We start from the raw sequence: 8,544 nt of genomic DNA, 5'->3' as shown, positions 1-8,544 counted from the left end.
GCCAAACTGGTTCTAGAAGTTGTCTGAGAAGGAGGCTGTGTCCCCAAAGAGGCTAATACTGTCTGATCAGCAACATCCTCAATAAAAAGCAGAGACAGTAATTATTGCTTTGTCTACAATCCAGTATTCTCTTAGGGAGCAGCAACGGTGTCATGGAATTCCCCTCAGTCTGAGGAGAAGGGCAAACAAATCCATCACCCTATCAGACAACTTGGATGCTTTTTCATGAAAACCCAGAGGTCCCAGGGTTTCTTTCTGAACCTCAGGTGCTTTATCTATAAACAGAGATGTTTGCTTGCTCTCTTCTGTTCCAATGTGCTGATTCTGCTCTGTGACCTAACAATTTCTGTTCCACCATAAAAAGTTCGCGTGGCCTTTCCTGCCCCACTTCTCTTTTCCAGTGGTGACCACACGACAAAGCACGAGTCCCCAGAGTACCAGCAGGACACTCTCTGGTTTGTCAGGCCAAAAGCCCCATGATTTCTCCGCCTTTGTAACTCACTCTTTTAGCTCTAGCCTGATTTGGGAATGAAACACTCAAGATATAGAACACTAAGTTTGTCGAAAGTACATCATCTTTCAAAAGGACAGCAAGAAGCCTTTGTTGATCACTCTGACCTTCCAAGTTATTATCCACTTTCTCTCCTTTTCTTGACAAATTTAATTATATGGTCTACCGAACATCACCTCTGCTGCTGTCCTCCAGGGAATCTTCTGGATCCAGAGATGGAACTCACAGGCGGGTTCTTTACTACTAGTGCCATGGGAGAAGCCCTCAAACTCAACAGTAAACATTTACTGGGTGTCTTCCAGCTGCTAAGCACTGTGCTAAGCCAGGACAACACAACGATTAAGTATGACAAAAAGTCTCTGCCTTCAAAACTTCAGAGTTAGTGTAAGAAAGAGACAGGTAAATCAATAATTACAGTGCAGCAGGACAAACAGTATATTGGGCCTAAAAGAGAAGCCCTTAACCTGACTTGGACTCAGGGAAGTCTTCCCAAAGACGGTGACTCTTGAGCTGAGCTGTAAAATAGCACATTGTGCTCACCCACCAGACTGGGGCATTCCAGACAGGACAAGAGTAACCTGTTCAGGATGAGCACAGGGAGTGACAAGCAAGAGGGGAGACTGAGAAAGTGGAAAGGGGTCACACTAAACATAGAGTCACGGCATTATAGGCTGAATTGGGTACTTCAGAAAGATCTGTTAAAGTCCTCCTAGCCCCTGGTACTTGTAAATGTGACAAATAGGGTCTTGGCACATGTAATCAAGCGAAGATGGGATCATTGGGATGAGCCCTAATCCAAGATGACTGATGTACTTATAGAAGAGAAAAATTCACAGGCATAGAAGACAGGCTGGCGTTTGCCCAAGGGAGAGGTTGGGGAGGGATAGAGTGTAAGGGTGGGGTTAGCAGATATGAGCTGCTGCTAAGTCACTTCAGCCGTGTCCGACTCTGTGCGACACCACAGACAGTACTTTTTATATAAAATATGTAGAATTGATAAACAACAAGGTTCTACTATATAGTACAGAGAACTATATTCAAAAATCCTATGATAAGCCATGGTGGAAAAGAATATTAAAAAAGAATGTATGGTGTACCACAATGTTGCTAGTTCAAGAGGGACTGCTGGTGTAGTTATTGTTTCTTCCTTCAAGTTTCCTGAAGGGGAGAAACGTATTTACTGATGTGCTTGTGGGACTCTATAAGATACTCTCAAATTCACTCTGTTATTGAGTGCTTATTATATATCATACAGTATATGAAGCTCTAGGATATATTGTGATGAAGTAAATACACCAAGCCAGACACCAAAAGCCACACAGTGTATGATTTCCTTTACATTTCATTTAGTTCTTGCAATAACTCTGTAAGACAGATATTGTTAATTCACATATTACAAGTAAAATTGCACTATCTAAATATTTTCACTGACAAAAATATTAAAAATTGAGAAAAAAAAAAAAAAAGGATGTATGTATACATAAATGCCTGCATGCTCAGTCGCTTTGGTCATTTCTAACTCTTTGTGATCCCATGGACCGTAGCCCACAGGCTCCTCTGTTCATAGGATTTTCCCAGTAAGAATACTGGAGTGGGTTGCCATGCCCTACTTCAGGGGATCTTCCCCACCCAGGGATCAAACCCACATCTCCCACGTCCTCTGCATTGCAGATGGATTCTTTACCACTCAGTCCCCAGGGAAGCATATATATATAAATAACTGAATCACTTTGCTGTATAGTAGTAATTAACAAAACATTGTACATCAACTATAATTCCATTTTACAGAATGAAAAAACAAAGAAGAGAAAAATTCCACGAGAAGGCAGACACACTCGGGGAGAACACTCCATGACAATGGAATCAGATACAGAAGCACGGCAGCTGCAAGCCAAGGCATGCCTGAGGTTACTAGAAGAAAAGGCCAGGAAGTACCCTCACCCAGAGGATGACCTTACCAACACCTTGATTTCAAGCCTTTAGCCTCCAGGACTGAGAAAGAATTTTACTGAGAGAGAAAGCTGGCTTAACACTCAACATCCAAAAAACAAAGATCCAGTCCCATTATTTCATGGCAAATAGATGGGGAAACAATGGGAATAGTGACAGACTTTATTTTCTGGGGCTCCAAAATAACTGCAGATGATGACTGCAGCAATGAAGTTGAAAGATGCTTGCCTCTTGGAAGAAAAGTTATGACCAACCTAGATAGCATATTAAAAAGTAGAGGTGTTACTTTGCCAAAAAAGGTCCATCTAGTCAAGGCTATGGTTTTTCCAGTGGTCATGTATGGATGTGATAATTGGACCATAAAGAAAGCTGAGCACCAAAAAACTGACGCTTTTGAACTGTGGTGTTGGAGAAGACTCTTGAGAGTCCCTTGGACTGCAAGGAGATCCAACCAGTCCATCCTAAAGGAGATCAGTCCTCAATATTCATTGGAAGGACTGATGCTGAAGCTGAAACTTCAATACTTTGGCCACCTGATGACTCGTTGGAAAAGACCCTGATGCTGGGAAAGACTGAGGGCAGGAGGTAGAAGGGGACGACAAGATGAGACAGTTGGATGGCATCATCGACTGAGTGGACATGAGTTTGAGCAAGCTCCAGGAGTTGGTGATGGACAGGGAAGCCTGGTGTGCTGCTGTCCATGGAGTCGCAAAGAATCAGACACTACTAAGCGACTGAACTGAACTGAGAGAAAATAAATTTCTGTACAACTGATTGTACTTAAACCAAAGTAACAAAATTTACATTTAATACCTCTAAGATGGACTGCAAGGAGATCCAACCAGTCCATTCTGAAGGAGATCAGTCTTGTACTTAAACCAAAGTAACAAAATTTACATTTAATACCTCTAAGATGGACTGCAAGGAGATCCAACCAGTCCATTCTGAAGGAGATCAGTCCTGGGATTTCTTTAGAAGGAATGATGCTAAAGCTGAAACTCCAGTACTTTGGCCACCTCATGCCAAGAGTTGACTCATTGGAAAAGACTCTGATACTGGGAGGGATTGGGGGCAGGAGGAGAAGGGGACACCAGAGGATGAGATGGCTGGATGGCATCACTGACTCGATGGACGTGAGTCTGAGTGAACTCTGGGAGTTGGTGATGGACAGGGAGGCCTGGTGTGCTGCAATTCATGGGGTCGCAAAGAGTCGTACACAACTGAGCAACTAAACTGAACTGACTGACTGAAGATGTCCCTACTTCTGTTCATCTCATTCCTACTCATCCTTCAGTCCTAGCTCAGCTCTCATTTCCATGAAGCCTTTTGTCATCAATGGAATGTTTGATTCTATTTCACCACCATTCACTGAGCACCTACCATATTCAATATATTTTATGCTTCCCAGTGGCAAAGAATCTGCCTACTGGTTTCTTGGGGGCGTTTCCTGCAGGAGTCACAAGAGATGCAGGTTTGATTCCCGGGTTGGGAAGATCCTCTGAAGTAGGAAAGGGCAACCCACTCCAGTATTCATGCCTGGGAAATCCCATGGACAGAAGAGCCTGGCGGGCTACAATCCATGGGGTTGCAAAGAGTTGGACACAAATGAATGACTAAGCACACTCATGTACAGATAAAACAAAATCGTTTTCAAATCCAAAACCATGGTTCCTTTCACAAAAGAGTTTACAAACCAAGCAACAGAAAACAGACCATGGTATTATTGTTTCAACCAACAGATATGTACTGAGTGCTACTATATGTGCAGCATGCTCACAGTCTTTGATGAAACAGTGACCAAAATTAACAAAAGTGCTTCTGCTAATGGCACTTACATTAGGCAGGAGGCAGTCGGGAGCAGGAGCAGAGAACAGACTATAAAACAAACAAAAAAACAGCTTAAAACATATGGTATATCTGAATGTGATAAGGACAATAAATACAGCAGGAAAGGGAAATCAGAATGGATTCTGCAAGGGTGACTACTTCTCTGCATCTAAAATCTGATGGGTTGAACTTAATGGTGAAAGACTGAATGGTTCAGTCTTATGAGAGGGATAAGATAAAAACATCCATTCTCACTACTTCTATTCGACATTGTAATAAAGGTTCTAGACATGGCAATTAGGGAAGAAAATAAAGTAAAAGGTATCCATATTGGAAAGCAAAAAATAAGATTATACCTATTTGCAAATCACATGACCTTATATATAGAAAATCCTAAGAGATCCACTTAAAAAAATTATTGAAACTAATATACAAGTTTGGTAAGGTGCCATAATACAAGATCAATATACAAAACACAATTGTACTTAATTAGTAATGAGAAATAAGAAAATTGAAAGTGAAATTAAAGAAACAATTTCACTTACAATATTAGCAAAAGATAAAATACTTAATAAATTTAACAAAAGGAGTGCAAAACTTCTACTCTAGAAACTAAAATTTAACTGAAAGAAATTAAAGAAGGCCTAAATAAATGGAAATATATCAGTGTTCATGGAGTAGAGACAAAATTATTAAGATGGCATTAGTACCCACAATGATCTACAGATTCATCAAAATCTCTACCTAAATACCAGCTGGTATCTCTGCAGAAATTGACAAGCTGATGCTAAAATTCATACAGAAACTCAAGAAACTCAGAATAGCCAAAAAATCTTGAAAAAGTAGAAAACATTCCTGATTTCAGAGTTTTCTTCAAAACTATCGTTATTAAAATAGTAGGTACTAGCCTAAGAATAGATACATAGATCAATAGAATAGAATTGAGAGTCTAGAAATAAACCCTCACATTTACAGTCAATTGATTTTTGGCAAGGGTGCCAAGACAATTTAATGTGGGAAGAAAAACCTTTTCCAAAAAGTGATGCTGGGTGAGATACCTTGATATTCACATGCTATCCTAACTCACATCATACACAAAAATAACTCAAATGTCCATCAACTGATGAGTAGACAAAATGTGGTATATTCATACAATAGAATATTATTCAACAATATATGAAGCTGTAATGCTTGCTACAACATGGATGAAACTTGAAGACATTATACTAAGTGAAAGAAGGCAATTACATAAGAATTATTATATAATTCCATTCAAATAAAATATCCAGAATATGTAAATCTAGACAGACCAAAAGTAGAACACAGTTGCCTAGGGCTGAGGAGGTTAGGGGAATGGGAAATGGCTGCTAATGGATATGAGGTTTCTTTTTGAGATGATAGAAATGTTTTAAAATCAGTTGTGGATGGTTCTGCAACTGTGAATACACTTATGACAACTGAATTGTACACTTTGAGTGAACTGAACGGTTTGTGGATTATACCTCAATAAAGCTGTCATATTTTTTAATTGATTGGTTGACTTGGTCAGATGCCTACACCTTAGCTGCAAAGAAGTGTGGGAAAGTGACTATCTGGCTTTTTTCATCTTCCTCCTACCAAAACTCATATGGTAAAGAATGCTCCAAATCTAGAAGGATAACTCAGGTCCTAGTCAGACTCAAAATCTGGATAAATATTTTCTAAGGTGGTTAAGTGTATAATAAGTACTGTGAGTTGAGAGTGTAATAAGTAAAACCAAGTGCAAAAGGAATGAAGTCTCCCAGGAGGAGAGAAGTTTTTTGAGAGGAAAAGCGCTGATAGTGCCCTTTCCTAAGCTCATTCAGCACATGTTGTACTCTCCTGTCATGGGTATATATTATTCTTATCTCCTCTAAGAAACTGTAAGATCACTGAGAGCTACCTGCAGGTCTCAACCAAATCGCAAGTCCCAAACGGTCAGTAGTTGATTAACCTAGTTGTGATATCATACACGTTCGCAACTGTGGGTTTTACTATTTTAAGTTTAGGATGATTTTTATCCAGCTTTTAAAACTATGCAGTAACTGAAAGATTTTGGAGCTTTTACATTGAGGGGCTCTCATGTCACTGGATGACTGGTTTACTGTGCTTGCGCTGCTCAGTCACTCAGTCACGTCTGACTCTGCACCTCCATGGACTGCAGGCACCAGGCTCTCTGTCCACAGAATTAAGAATACTGGAGTGGATTGCCATTTCCTATTCTTGTTTCCAAATGTAGCTAAGATTGGCATTTTAGTAACAAACTACTCTCCTTCTGACTTTTGCTTAGACAAATATTTTCAATTAATGGGTTGATTACCCTACTTTGTTAGGACCTACTTCAGCTCTTTACAAAGCATCTTGTACTCTTAACTTGATTAAAGCTCTGCTGCTGCTAAGTCGCTTCAGTCGTGTCTGACTAATTGAAAATGAAAGTCATGTAAACCCCTCCAGCATTTAAGCAAAGGTGAGGGGGAACCCAGGACACCAAGATCTGTAATTTTTACAATATCCAAATGTGTTTTTCAGTTCAGTTCAGTTCAGTTCAGTCCCTCAGTCGTGTCCGACTCTGCGATCCCATGAATCGCAGCACGCCAGGCCTCCCTGTCCATCACCAACTCCCGGAGTTCACCCAGACTCACGTCCATTGAGTTGGTGATGCCATCCAGCCATCTCATCCTCTGTCGTCCCCTTATCCTCCTGCCTCCAATCCCTCTCAGCATCAGAGTCTTTTCCAATGAGTCAACTCTTTGCATGAGGTGGCCAAAGTACTGGAGTTTCAGCTTTAGCATCATTCCTTCCAAAGAAATCCCAGGGCTGATCTCCTTCAGAATGTACTGGTTGGATCTCCTTGCAGTCCAAGGGACTCTCAAGAGGCTTCTCCAACACCACAGTTCAAAAAGCATCAATTCTCAGCATTCAGCCTTCTTCACAGTCCAACTCTCACATCCATACATGACCACTGGAAAAACCATAGCCTCGACTAGACGAACCTTTGTTGGCAAAGTAATGTCTCTGCTTTTGAATATGCTATCTAGGTTGGTCATAACTTTCCTTCCAAGGAGTAAGCGTCTTTTAATTTCATGGCTGCAGTCACCATCTGCAGTGATTTTGGAGCCCAAAAAATAAAGTCTGACACTGTTTCCACTGTTTCCCCATCTATTTCCCAGTGTTTTTATATGACCTTAATTTATCTTAAAAATAACATGTTGCTAAGTCACTTCAGTCGTGTCTGACTCATGCAACCCCATAGAGAGCAGCCCACCAGGCTCCCCCATCCCTGGGATTCTCCAGGCAAGAACACTGGAGTGGGTTGCCATTTCCTTCTCCAATGCATAAAAGTGAAAAGTGAAAGTGAAGTCGCTCAGTCGTATCCGACTCTTAGCGACTGCATGGACTGTAGCCTACCAGGCTCCTCTGTCCATTGCATTTTCCAGGCAAGAGTACTGGAGTGGGTTGCCATTGCCTCTCTGATACTTCACTGCTAATAGTAATACTTAATACTGCATTGAGGCAAAGCAACAGGGCATAAAGATAAAACAACACCACCAGTATTTCTTGTGGGCTTACCCTTCCTTTTTAAAAGTTTGTATTTAAGTCACTTTCAATTTACTTCTTCAAAATAATTGCATAGCTAATTACCCTAGATATTTAATCACCCACAGAACTTAAAGTGTCCCTTTTTTTTTTTTAACATTATCTATATACCTAGGGCAGAGAAGGCAATGGTACCCCACTCCAGCACTCTTGCCTGGAGAGTCCCATGGATGGAGGAGCCTGGTGGGCTGCAGTCCACGGGGTCGCTAAGAGTCAGACTCGATTGAGCGACTTCACTTTCACTTTTCACTTTCATGCATTGGAGAAGGAAATGGCAACCCACTCCAGTGTTTTTGCCTGGAGAATCCCAGGGAGGGGGGAGCCTGGTGGGCTGCTGTCTCTGGGGTCGCACAGAGTTGGACACGACTGAAGTGACTTGGCAGCAGCAGCAGCATATACCTAGGGAAACAGATGGGGAAACAGTGGAAACAGTGTTAGACTTTATTTTGGGAGGCTCCAAAATCACTGCAGATGGTGACTGCAGCCATGAAATTAAAAGACGCTTACTCCTTGGAAGGAAAGTTATGACCAAGCTAGATAGCATATTCAAAAGCAGAGACATTACTTTGCCAACAAAGGTCCGTCTAGTCAAGGCTATGGTTTTTCCAGTGGTCATGTATGGATGTGAGAGTTGGACTGTG

The 8,544-nt window shown here is 41.2% G+C and overlaps 1 pseudogene; it reads left to right on the top strand.

Moving 5' to 3' along the window:
• Positions 1-762: 762 nt before the first annotated feature.
• LOC104988481 overlaps positions 763-8,544 on the top strand; it is a 55,625-nt pseudogene continuing 47,843 nt past the window's right edge.

Source organism: Bison bison, unplaced genomic scaffold (assembly GCF_000754665.1).
Source record: "Bison bison bison isolate TAMUID 2011002044 unplaced genomic scaffold, Bison_UMD1.0 scf7180017864134, whole genome shotgun sequence".
Taxonomy (NCBI): Eukaryota; Metazoa; Chordata; class Mammalia; order Artiodactyla; family Bovidae; genus Bison; species Bison bison.
Note: the sequence above shows the minus strand (reverse complement) of the source record. Positions and strands in the feature narration are given on the sequence as shown.